An 11872-nucleotide genomic window follows, 5' to 3' on the forward strand; every position below is an offset into this window, starting at 1 on the left:
AGGCAAGAATACTGGAGTGGGTAGCCTTTCCCTTCTCCAGGAGATCTTCCCAACCCAGGGACTGAACCCTAGTCTCCTGCATTGCAGGCAGATTCTTTACCATCTGAGCCACCAGAGAAGCCCTTCTCTATTCTAAACCCCCATCCAAATGTTTAATGATGTAACATACCTTATATTTTCCTCTAGCCCACTTTGACTATACCAAATATTTTGTGTAAAAAACCCTTCTCCTCCCAATACCCAACTTTGCTAAATATACTTTTTTCTCCAAATATTCTTTAGGGACAGAAATAAGCAAGGAAATATTTGAGGAAAGTGACAAGCTGGCTATTACTATGTCTAGTTTGCCAGTTTTTCTTCTATTTGCAATGTGCAAACAAGGTATTAGAAGTGTGCTGCAAGAGTTTTCCACCCCATTCCTGGTTTGGACTTTTTATAATTTTTAATAGTGGTGTGTTCTCAACTTCCTCTTGTTAACTAATCAACTTAATTTTTTTCTTGAGGGTAACCATGATAACAAACATTCTTTCTCTGGAAGGAACTTCATATATTATTGCTGTAACATCTTCAGATCCAATATAATGCTATATCACTGTAAGTTTTTACATTTTCAATTTTAGAAATTAAAATCAGTTGAACATACATCTGGAGGTTTCTTTCTGAACTCTATTCTGGTCTATTAATCTGTCTACACTTTGCTAATAACATACTGTATTGATCACTGTATCCTTATAGTAAGTGTTGACATCAGATAGAATAGGTCCTCTAACTTTGTTCTCAAAATTGTCTTGGCTATTCTAAGCTCTTTAAATTTTCCTATAATTTTTAGAATTATTTTGTGAATATCTTTCTTAAAGTTCTTGAGAATTTGATTAGCATTACATTCAATCTATAGATCAATTGAGAATGAGTGACATCTTATTGTTATTGAGTCTTTTAATCCATAAGCATTGTATATCCCTTCAGCCAGCCTTTTTTAATATTTTTGTTTGTTTTCAGTATGAAGATATTTCTCACCTTTTATTGTTATTCTTAAGTATTTCATATTTTGATGTTATTTTAAATACTATTTAAGTTTAGATTTTAATTGTTAATAGTATTTTTAAATTCCATGTTTAGTTATTTCTTGTCTGTATGTAGAAATAAAATTGAATTAAGAATCAGGATCTACCTTGCTAAATTCACTTACTATAGTCATTTCTTAGATTCTTCTTTATTTTCTTCAGTCAACTATAATGTCATTTGTAGAAATAATCATTTCTTTTCCTTTCTGATTTTTGTGCCTATTTTTTTCTTGCTTTATTGTACAAGTTGGGCGGTACAATGGTGAATAGGCTTGATTAGTCAACCTCCTTGCCTTATTCCTGATCTTAGAGAAAAAGTGATTTATCATAGATATTCTTTATTAGATTGAGGAAATATCTTTCTATTCTTAGTTTACTGAATCTTTTAAAATCATAAATAGAAGCTATATCTACAGATATGACCATATAGTCTTGTCTTTTATTCTATTAATATGGAGATTTACATTAATTTATGTGTTACTTCAATTCTTGTACTTCTGAGATAAATGCCACTTGATCATGATGTAATATCCTTACTATATATACCTGGATTTAATTTCCTAGTATCTGGTTTAGGATTTTTGAGTTGAGGCTGGAAAAGAAGAGCAATAAGGGGGGAAAAATGGAAATAAGGTAATTGAGATACCAAGACAATGTAGGATATAAGTAGAACAAAATACTTATATTTAGTAGAGAAGAATTAATTAAAAGTCAACAGTTTACTTACTGTGTAGTTGAATGAAGAGAAACACATGCAATGTAGACTTAAACTACATTTGATCCCATAAATTAACTATTACTTACTGACAGAATTTTTCGAACAATAGCAGCTGTGGACGTGGCCCCAGACTCACATCAGCCAAGCTCTGGAGTAGGTCACAGGTAAAGCATTTAGTGGCTCCCACATCTTTGGGGTTTGGTGCATGGAGAGATAAAGCCGGTCAATTCGTGTTAGAAGGCTGAAAACCATTAGGTGTCTTCCCTAGGACCTGATCAATTATTACAGAAGCCAAACTAGCACAATGAAAATATTGGGACTGACAGTCCCCCTATGGTAGCTAGGAAATAGCACTCTCAGAACTGGGGAAGCTTGAAGGCTTGAACTAGGCTAAGAAGACTGGCTGAGGTTTCAGGAGAGAGATATTATGCAAAGAGCTCTAAGTATATAGGACGACTGTAGTGTAGCCTTGTTCTCAAAACTTTCCAGCTTTCCGTGGCTGACTCCATGCCTGTGTAGGTTTGAGTACATTCCTAAGTCCCAGAAGCTTTAAGAGCTGAAGTGAGCAGTTCCAGATGTCTCCTTCCCTTATTCTACCATATTCTTCACTGATAAAGTATAGGAAAAGGAACATAAGAAAATGCCAGGCTTGTTAGGGCCAAGCAGATTCTCTGCTGTCTGAAGAAAAGGTATAGGATCACACCCTTCTATCCGTGGCACTGGGACAAGCCAACAGAGGTTCTTCTCTTAGGTTTGTGTACACTAGTCCTGGCCCCAGGCAAGTGCATTTAAAAGGCCTTTTGAATTGGGGGCAATGGAAACAAGATAGCTGAATTGGTCTTGCAACCTCTGAATTAAATGGGCATACATTTTTCTCCAAATGAAACGCTCTTATTCCTCTAGGAAACTGGAGGCAGTGCTTGGTTTGGCAAGTCAAACAAAGCTTGATGGGCAGTGTTGAGGTGTCTGAAGGCAGCAGACAGAGTTTGCAGGAGGCTCTGTAGTGGTACTGGTAGAACTCTGGAGCCAGATGACCTGGCTTTGAACCCACTTTCCCCTCCCAGCTCTATGGCTACAGCAGACACTACTGGTACTCATCCCAGATCTCCCTTACTTCCCTGTACCCCTAAACCCCAGGTGGTGAAGAGCTGCTAACAGCTTGCACTTGTGACCTAGAGTATCGCCCTTGGTTGATGAGACTCTGAGACCACTACCACAGCTCCTAGCATTGCCATTCTCTGCCCTCCCCACAGTGGGTCAGGCCAAGGCTCAGCTTATCCCCCTGCCCAGTTCATGACAGGCTTTCTTGAAGAGTGGTAGGTACACTCTCAGGAGATTACGTGTTCCTGAATCTCGGTGCTAGCTTCTGCTTCTAGAAAGCCTAAGACAGTGGTGGCTAGAGCAAGTTACCCATTACATTCCAGCTGTAATATTGGCATAGTAGTAGTACACACCTTTTAAGAGTATTACAAAGATTAGATGATTTGAAGTTTATGAGATACTTCAAAAAGGTTCTGACATGTAGAGTCAGTTTGGTTCTTACTATAAGAGGTTGATGCCATGTAACATAATAATATGACAGTTCTTCACATTTTCAGAATAGGTAATCAGTACAGTTGTTTTAGGAATGATGTTTCTCAGCCAAATTAGTGTCTTACTTATACCATTAGTCACAGGAATGTGTTAGGTTGCATCAGTGTTTCGCAGTAATTTATCACTTCAACTGAGGTGGGGGGGCGGGGGAAACCTCAAAATGTAATCCAAACTAAATAGAAGAAGCACACAGTGCCCCATCCCATGATCTCTGCCATTAGCTTGTGCTCAGTCAGTATTTCTGACTCTTTGCAACCCCATGGACTGTAGCCCACCAGACCCCTCTGTCCATGGGATTTCCCAGGCAAAACTACTGGAGTCAGTTACCATTTCCTCTTCCAGGGGATCTTTCCTACCCAAGGATTGAACCCACATCTTCTACGCCTCCTGCATTGGCAGATGGATTCTTACCACTCTACCACCAGGACCCCTCTGCCAGTGGATAAGTGACTAAATAAATTATATGTCTAGACCATGAAACATTATATACCTATTTAAAATATAACAGACTGCATAACAGAGGCAAACTCAACTTCTTTCTGAAGGACTGCATCTTCAAACTGCATCTCAAAAAAATGTTGACAGAGCCCCAACAAATGAGTTTACACATGTCACAAGACATTAGAGTCACCAAATATCTAAGATATTTAATTAGATATCTAAGATATCTAATTTTACTTAATTCTTAAACACCTAAGATGTTTAAAGAAATGAAAAGAGTTGCAAACCTAAGTAAAGAGTGAGAAATGGAATATTTCCTGCCATATCAGTAAACCATGATGTCACAATCAGCAATTGCAGCCCTCCAATGTGAGCCAGTGAGACCTGAGGGAACTCAAGAAGGAGAAGAATACCTGTGATCTAGCAGGCATCAAACTGCAGCCACTCCCTATGGTGAACCCCAAGGGAGCTCACGATGTGAAAAACGCAGGAGACTGGCCCCAACAGCTGAGAAGCATATGAAAGGAATGATTTCATTGAGCCCAGACTCTTGCATCTTCCCATACATAGAAAATAGCTAAATTCCTTAGCTTGGCTTACCTGGTTTTCTTTAATTAACAAAAATCTTTTTATATTCAGACTATCAGCCCTCTGTTGCTGGTTCCTGCCTGCCCCACCCCACCTCACCTCCTCGATGCAGTTCTCTCAGGGTTACTTGAGATGTTGCCTCTGGGCCTAAGTCCAAAAAATTTCTACCAAATAAAACATAACTCTCAACTTTTAGGTTGTGACTATATTTTAAATTGACAGGGGTAAGAGCTTATTTTAAAAATGAACAGGAAGATTTGTAAAAGAACAAAGTAGAACTTCTAGAAGTTGAAAAATAATCATGGCATTAAAAACTTCATGAAATATTCAAACTTCTGATAAAGAAATATTTAGTGACCTGGATAAGCAGCTTGTGGAAACGACGAAGTTGGAGCATAAAGAGATGAAGTGAAAAAATGAAAATGTTGTTAGACATAGAGAGCAGGCCCTATATTTGTCTAATTCAAGAACCAGTAAGAGATAATAAAGAGATGTGCCTGAATGACAAGTCTGATTCTTTCTGACCCTATGGTCTGTGGTCTGCACACATCTTCTGTCCATGGGATTCTCCAGGCAAGAATACTGGAGTGGGTTGCCATGCCCTCCTCCAGGGAATCTTCTGGACCCAGGGATCAAACCTGTCTTTCTTATGTCTCCTGCACTGGCAGGTGGGTTCTTTACCACTAGCACTACCTGGGAAGCCCAATAAAGAGACAGGAAAATCCAATAGAGAGGTTATTGAGAAGTCTGAGACTTTTCCAGAAAGATTGAAAGACACTCAGTCTCAGGTTCAGTAGTTTAAGATGACTATAAGCAAGTAGAAACCACCACGGACTAATCAATAACAGAATATCTCTTATTAGATGTTGTAGTCTGGGCGCAGGTTGGAAAAGAATTTCCAGATATGAGACAGAATGAGAGGGAAATAGTTTATTAGAGTGGGAGACGCTGTTAGAATAGCAGGCCAGCCAACTCAAGGGAGAACTGACCTTGAACAGGGGTCCTTAGTCCACTTTTATAGCCAGGGTACAAGGAATGGGATAAGGGTTTTGTGGGTCATTTGTTGATTGGATGAGGCATGTATACTGGGTGGGGGGAAGAGTAAGGCAAATACCTTCTCTCTGTGGGGTACGAGGGGAGACAGGTTATACTGCTCAGGAGGACCTAAAATCCATTAACAGTTACAACACAGGGGAGGGAAGGACAATAAGGGTCTGGTTTTTCCCTTCCTGCCTTCCAAGACCCTCCTTGGTTTTATGTGCTCTTTCCTCCTTGGATCACAACATCAGACATATTTGAAAAGTTATTTACAGCTCAGCCAGTAAAGAATCCGCCTGCAATATAGGAGACCCTGGTTCGGTTCCTGGGTTGGAAAGATCTCCTGGAGAAGGAAATGGCAACCCAATCCAGTATTCTGGCCTGGTGAATTCCATGGACTATATGGTCCATGGCAGTAGCAAAGAGTCTGGACATAACTGAGCGACTTTCACTTTCATTTTACTTTTAAAACAACCAATAAAAACTTTGATTTCTCTGTAAGTATATTATGACAATGAGAGTAAATGTTAGATTTGGAGTTATTGTGCTCATAAAGGGAGTTTATGAAGAACATTTTGACTGTATTTTACTCATATTTTACTGGCTGTATTCTTATATCTGGTACTATAGAAAAAAGTATAATAAATAAGAGACTATTCCTCTGGATATTTGGCAAATATGTTGACAAAATGATTTTTAAGTGTTTAGAAGGTAATATTGATTTATGATTAATAAAGAACAGAAGTTAGAAAATAAAGCAAGTTCTTATTATTTCATTTCATGTAGTTTCCTTTTGTTTTAGTCTGCAGATCAAATTAGGAAAATGTAATTTAACCTGTGCCAAAGGCAATGCTAAGGAAAAAAATATGAGTCATGCAATGGACTTCTTCAAAATGGTCTATAGAATTTTATGCAATAATTGAATAGAACTATCTGACTTTATGTTATCATATTTTTTAATTTGAAATAACAGAAATTTGGAAAGGAAAAAATAAATAAATTTGCTTTGGGGATAGGCTGAAAAACATTTTCTCATAAAATAAAAAGCACTAAAGTATTCTCAAAAAATGAGAATACATGAGGTATCATTTTATAGTAAAAGTATTTTGAAAATAGCCCTCCTCTGATATGATTATGAGTACCTCAACTTTGGGCAGTTATTCCTATTTTTCTGATGGGTGCAAAAATGCTAAATGGAGCTGAGGTCAACCATTGCAATATGTCAATATTTTCTACAACAATATAGTCAAAATCACAACATTCCAAGTAGTAAACCAAAGCTAATAAGACATATTAGTTATAAGGATTCCAACTATTCAGACAGCAAACTCATGCTTTTGAATGTGACCGCAATGAAAATTCTTGGAAATCTTCTCCAATAGAACTTCTTGACTTACCTCGCTTATAAATTTCATCTCTATAAGCTGGAGGAAGTGGCAAGATCTGACCTTGATAACCAACATTTAAGAACTGGTTGATGAAGTTAAAAATAGCATGGACCTTGAGTCAGAGGAGCGGACTTGTCAGATTTTTCCGTTGTGCCTTTTGCATTCTCTGCGTCGTGTAGGTTGCACTCTCTGGCAAGCAGACCTTGCCATGGAGACACTGTGCAGGCAGAACATGGGGCAGTGATTTCAGGCACATGCCCATGAAGGAATGAATGAAGCAGTGCTGAGCAGAGGTATAAATTGAATCATAATGCAGCTGCAACAGGGGTTATGGCAGGTCTCACAGGAAATTCTGAAACTCGGATGGTTCTTCCAAAATGTCTCTAACTGAAGGGGCCAAACCTGGACTCCCTCATTAACCAACCATTAGACGCAGAGAGCTGCTTGGGATACCACTGGAGGGGCAACTTCTTTCGGACCTGTAGAATTCTTACAGAGAGTTTCAGCTGAGCACCATCAGGCAATACTCCCAACCATCAGGGTAATGAATGGCTCCGAGCTAAGGGAGATCCAGACAGCACAACACATTCATTACAAGGGCCAAGAAAGAGAATGCCTGTTGTCATACATTTACCCCCAACTTTAGGAATGTACATTTCAGAAAGATTAACGGATCTGGGGAAAACTGAAACAACAGGAGATTTGTGGCTAGCAGAAATACTTGTTCATTCAACAAGTACTATACTTAAAATGGGCTTACTCTTTGTTGATTATGCAAGCTACTGCAGAAGCAATGATGAATCATGGACAGTCCCAGCTAATGGTGGACTGAAGCTGGCTGCAACCTGCTGGCCACAGCCAGCTTATCAGGACTTCTTCCAGACTCCCAGTGATGTCCAGTTGGTAGCTTGAAATGGGCCTTGATGGAAACATTTGTACTATGGAAACTAGATAATGGCAGAAAACAGGGATTTTTTTTAACCCCAAGAATCAATTGTTAATACTGTGTCAGCACAGTACTGCACCCCACTTTTGAGATGACAATCCAACAGAACTGGAAATGAATAAAATTGTCTACTCTGCCTCTGGTCCTTTGAAGTAGCTGCACACTCCCCCGTATGTATGAAAAGGTGAGTTCTTGACACTCCAGCATTGATCATGACAAGATCCTTAGACTCATGCTGTCCAATGAAAGTATAATCCGAGCCATATATATAATTTAAAATTTCCTAGTAGCCATATTTTTTACAGTGAAAAGCAAACTTAAACATTTTCAAGTAACTAAATTGAATATGGAAAGTTCTTTTCTTTCAGTATTTGCATGTACATTGACAAAACTTGTTCCTCTTTTCCAAGAAGAACTATTTGACTTTTAAGCAAAGCTCATCAAGTAGCCATCACTTTGCAGTCCAGTCTTAGAGGGTTCAGGGCCAGTACCAAGCAAGGAATAGCATTCTCTTCAGTCTGATGCTAAAATATGGACAGATCCTTCATCTTTGATTGGATATACAGTGATTTCAACAGAGTGCTATAGTTTTTGGAATTATAAAAGAAAACTGGCAAATTGGTATTTTTTGGATTGGACAAACATGAGAAAAACAACATTACTGCTTATGTTAAAAGATGACAGACATGGACACATGTCCCCTATATTAGTTACATCCCCCTTCAAAAGAACTAACCACTGCTGGCACAACCTTTGCAAATTTTAATGTGGGTGACTGTTCAAGCTCAAAGAGTATGGAAAAACTACCTTCCTGCTATCAACGGCGTTACACTTCTGGTGGATTGTACAGATCATGAATCAAAAGAATCAAAAGAAGAACTCGATTTGCTAATGACAGTTGAAACCACTTCTAATGCATTTATACTGATTCTTGGGAATAAGATCAACAGACCTGAAGCCATCGATGAAGAGAGGTTATGAGAGATGCTTGGTTTATATGGTCAGAGAACAGGAAAGAGCTGAATGCTGACCTGTAAGTTTTCAAGTACAGTGTGCTCAAAAGACAAGGTTCCTAAGAGAGTGTCCGCTGCAAGCGCAGGTTCTTAACACCAGCCTGAATGTTTCCAGGTCTCACTATTTAGTTCTACTCGGAGATCTGATCATGCAACATGTATAACTTGAATTCAGTAGAATTTTGTTGGTTATAAGAAGGTTATTTAGATTATTACTATTACATCAACTTAATTCGCATGTGAATTGAAAACTGATTATCACAATGTTAGCTTTATCATTCCATAAAAGTAATTAGTTTTTACAGCTTATAATCTGATATTACCCTAGCAATATTCACAGTACAAAAAGCAACTTTCCAGCAGTACATTTGAAACGCTTATTAACAACATGAAACTACAAATATAGCCATATTGAAAAGTGCATCATGTTAAATTTTGTCTACTTTTTTTTGAAACTAGCTTTTAAATTTAAGATTATATGTCTGCCTAGCTTTAGTGTAGAATTAATAATTAGCTGATTGATGGTTGTAGGATATCTTAGAATTTTCAATACTTTTTCTTATGCAAATATTATGCAATAAAACAAACTGTAAGGTTCAGCATCCTTAAAAGCATATCAATTTCAAATTTATGTCAAGTTTAGTAAATTCACTAACAAGACAATTAAAGTTAACTTCAAATTCAAAGGAGAATTGCATAAATTGAAAGCAACTCTGTTGGCCAAACTGTACAAACCTCCAGTTATAAAATGAACAAGTTCTGAGGATCTGATGTGTGGTGACTATAATCAATAATACTGTATTGTATAGTTGAAAGTTGCTAAGAGATGGGATCTTCAATGTTCTCAACAACAAACCCTCAAAAATAAGTTATTTATGTCAAGTGATAGATGTGTTAACTAACCTTATTGTGGTAATCACAGTGTACACATTAAACTCATACAATGTTATATGTTAATTATATCTCAACAAAGTTGGAGGGGAAGGAAGGAAAGAAACTAAATTAAACATTAGCAACAAAGTGTTTTCAATTTTTGTATTTCTATCAGCCAATTTACATAACACTTTCAGTTATAATTAAAATATTCTGCATATGAATTTATATTATAAAAATGTATAAAATCATTATTGACTAGTATTATGAAACATTTCAGTATCAACATTAATTCTCATATCTATAGATCTAGGTTACAAATAAGCTGTTCTATTCTTTGGAGCTTCAAGTTCTGCTTGTTCATATGCAGTGTGATATGACTGAGAAAACATAACTCATAACTGCCAAGTTTTGTCTTTCATTACTGAAAATTTGGCAAATATTCTTTTGTTTCAAGAAAATCTTGAATTGGAGTTAACAACATAGTTGTTGTTCAGTCACTAAGTCATGTCTGACTCTTTGCAACCCCATGAACTGCAGCATACCAGGCTTCTATGTCCTTCACTATCTCCCTGAGTTTGCTCAAACTCATGTCCATCGAGTCAGTGATGCCATCCAACCATCTCATCCTCTTTTGCCTCCTTCTCCTTTTGCCCTCAATCTTTCCCAGCATCAGGGTCTTTTCCAATGAGTCTGCTTTTCACATTAGGTGGCCAAAGTATTGGAGCATCAGCATCAGTCCTTCCAATGAATATTCAGGTCATGATTTCCTTGAGGATTGACTGGTTTGATCTCCTTGTAGTCCAAAGGGACTCTCATCAGTCTATTCTTTCAAAATTCTTATAAATCCAGATTTTTAATGTAACAGCTGAAGCACCTGTATCATATAGAAACCAATTTTTTTTCATATTTAGTTGAAATTCTTTGACAGTCATAAAAAGTTCAAATATATCTATGCCATGAGTTTGACTTTTTAGACTATGAGTTGACAGCACTTCTTCATGAGTTTGGAAGTCCTCTGAGACTAAACATAACCAAAGTATTAAGCAGGCATGACTCATCCTAAGCACTTGAAATGTATTAAAGAAAGTTCTTGCAGTCTTTCCAATTCTGAATCAATTGATCTTTGATATTCTTGAAAAGGGCTTGTGACTTACAGATGATTGTTCAGTGGCTTTATTGAAGATATTTTGTTTTTTGTAAAATGTGATTTTTTTTTACTCCTTTCCTAGTAATTTTATAATATTTCCATAACTGAAATGGATTTCTTTTACCATGTTGCCATCTAAAAAATTAGTTTCTTTTTTTGTGCAAGAGTCTAAGTCATTTAACATCTAGCTAAAGTTATAAGCTCACATTAAATATAATTTTTAAAAATTTTGTCAGATATTCATTTCTGATTTCTGATAACTAATTTAGTCTATTCTTTTCAAATTTTTTTGACTGTTAGAGGAAACTTATCAAATGCACCATGTTTTTTCTGCTAATGTCTGTAATATTGTCCGCTTCATCATCTTAAAGAAAACTTACACATCAAGCAAATAGCTTTTTCATTTTGTTTAACCCCAAAATCTGCAATTACCGTGCTTTGTGAAATTTGGGACACATTTTCTCTCAATTTTTTTTTTCCTTTATTGCTTTGTTTGTGCGACTGGCTTCTCCATCTCCATTTGATTCTACATCAGTGCTAACTGCTGCTAAGTCACTTCAGTCGTGTCCAACTCTGTGAGACCCCATAGACGGCAGCCCACCTGGCTCCCCCGTCCCTGGGATTCTCCAGGCAAGAACACTGGAGTGGGTTGCCATTTCCTTCTCCAATGCATGAAAGTGAAACGTGAAAGTCAAGTCGCTCAGTTGTGTCCAACTCTTAGTGATCCCATGCACTACAGCCTACCAGGCTCCTCTGTCCATGGGATTTTCCAGGCAAGAGTACTGGAGTGGGGTGCCATTGCCTTCTCCATCTACATCACTAGTATGCCCTAATTTTAAACTTAAAATTTTGTTTACACTTAACTTTAGAATAAGAACAAAAGCATAATTGTTTTAATTAAAATTATAAGTATTTCCATTTGATTACTATTTTCATAACTATCACTGTAACTTGTTTTCTGCATAAACATCCAATAATCTTGTTGCAATGTTACATCATTGTGTAGGAAAAATCACTTAAATAATTTTGTTTATACCAAGTAGATTGCTGATGTGTAAAC

General features: G+C 37.2%; 1 pseudogene; it reads left to right on the forward strand.

The window, feature by feature from the left end:
• The first annotated feature begins 8307 nt into the window (after positions 1–8307).
• On the forward strand, positions 8308–8799 carry LOC138421170 (small COPII coat GTPase SAR1B pseudogene; annotated as a pseudogene).
• The last annotated feature ends 3073 nt before the right edge of the window (positions 8800–11872 follow it).

This window comes from Ovis canadensis, chromosome 15, assembly GCF_042477335.2.
Source record: "Ovis canadensis isolate MfBH-ARS-UI-01 breed Bighorn chromosome 15, ARS-UI_OviCan_v2, whole genome shotgun sequence".
Lineage (NCBI taxonomy): Eukaryota > Metazoa > Chordata > Mammalia > Artiodactyla > Bovidae > Ovis > Ovis canadensis.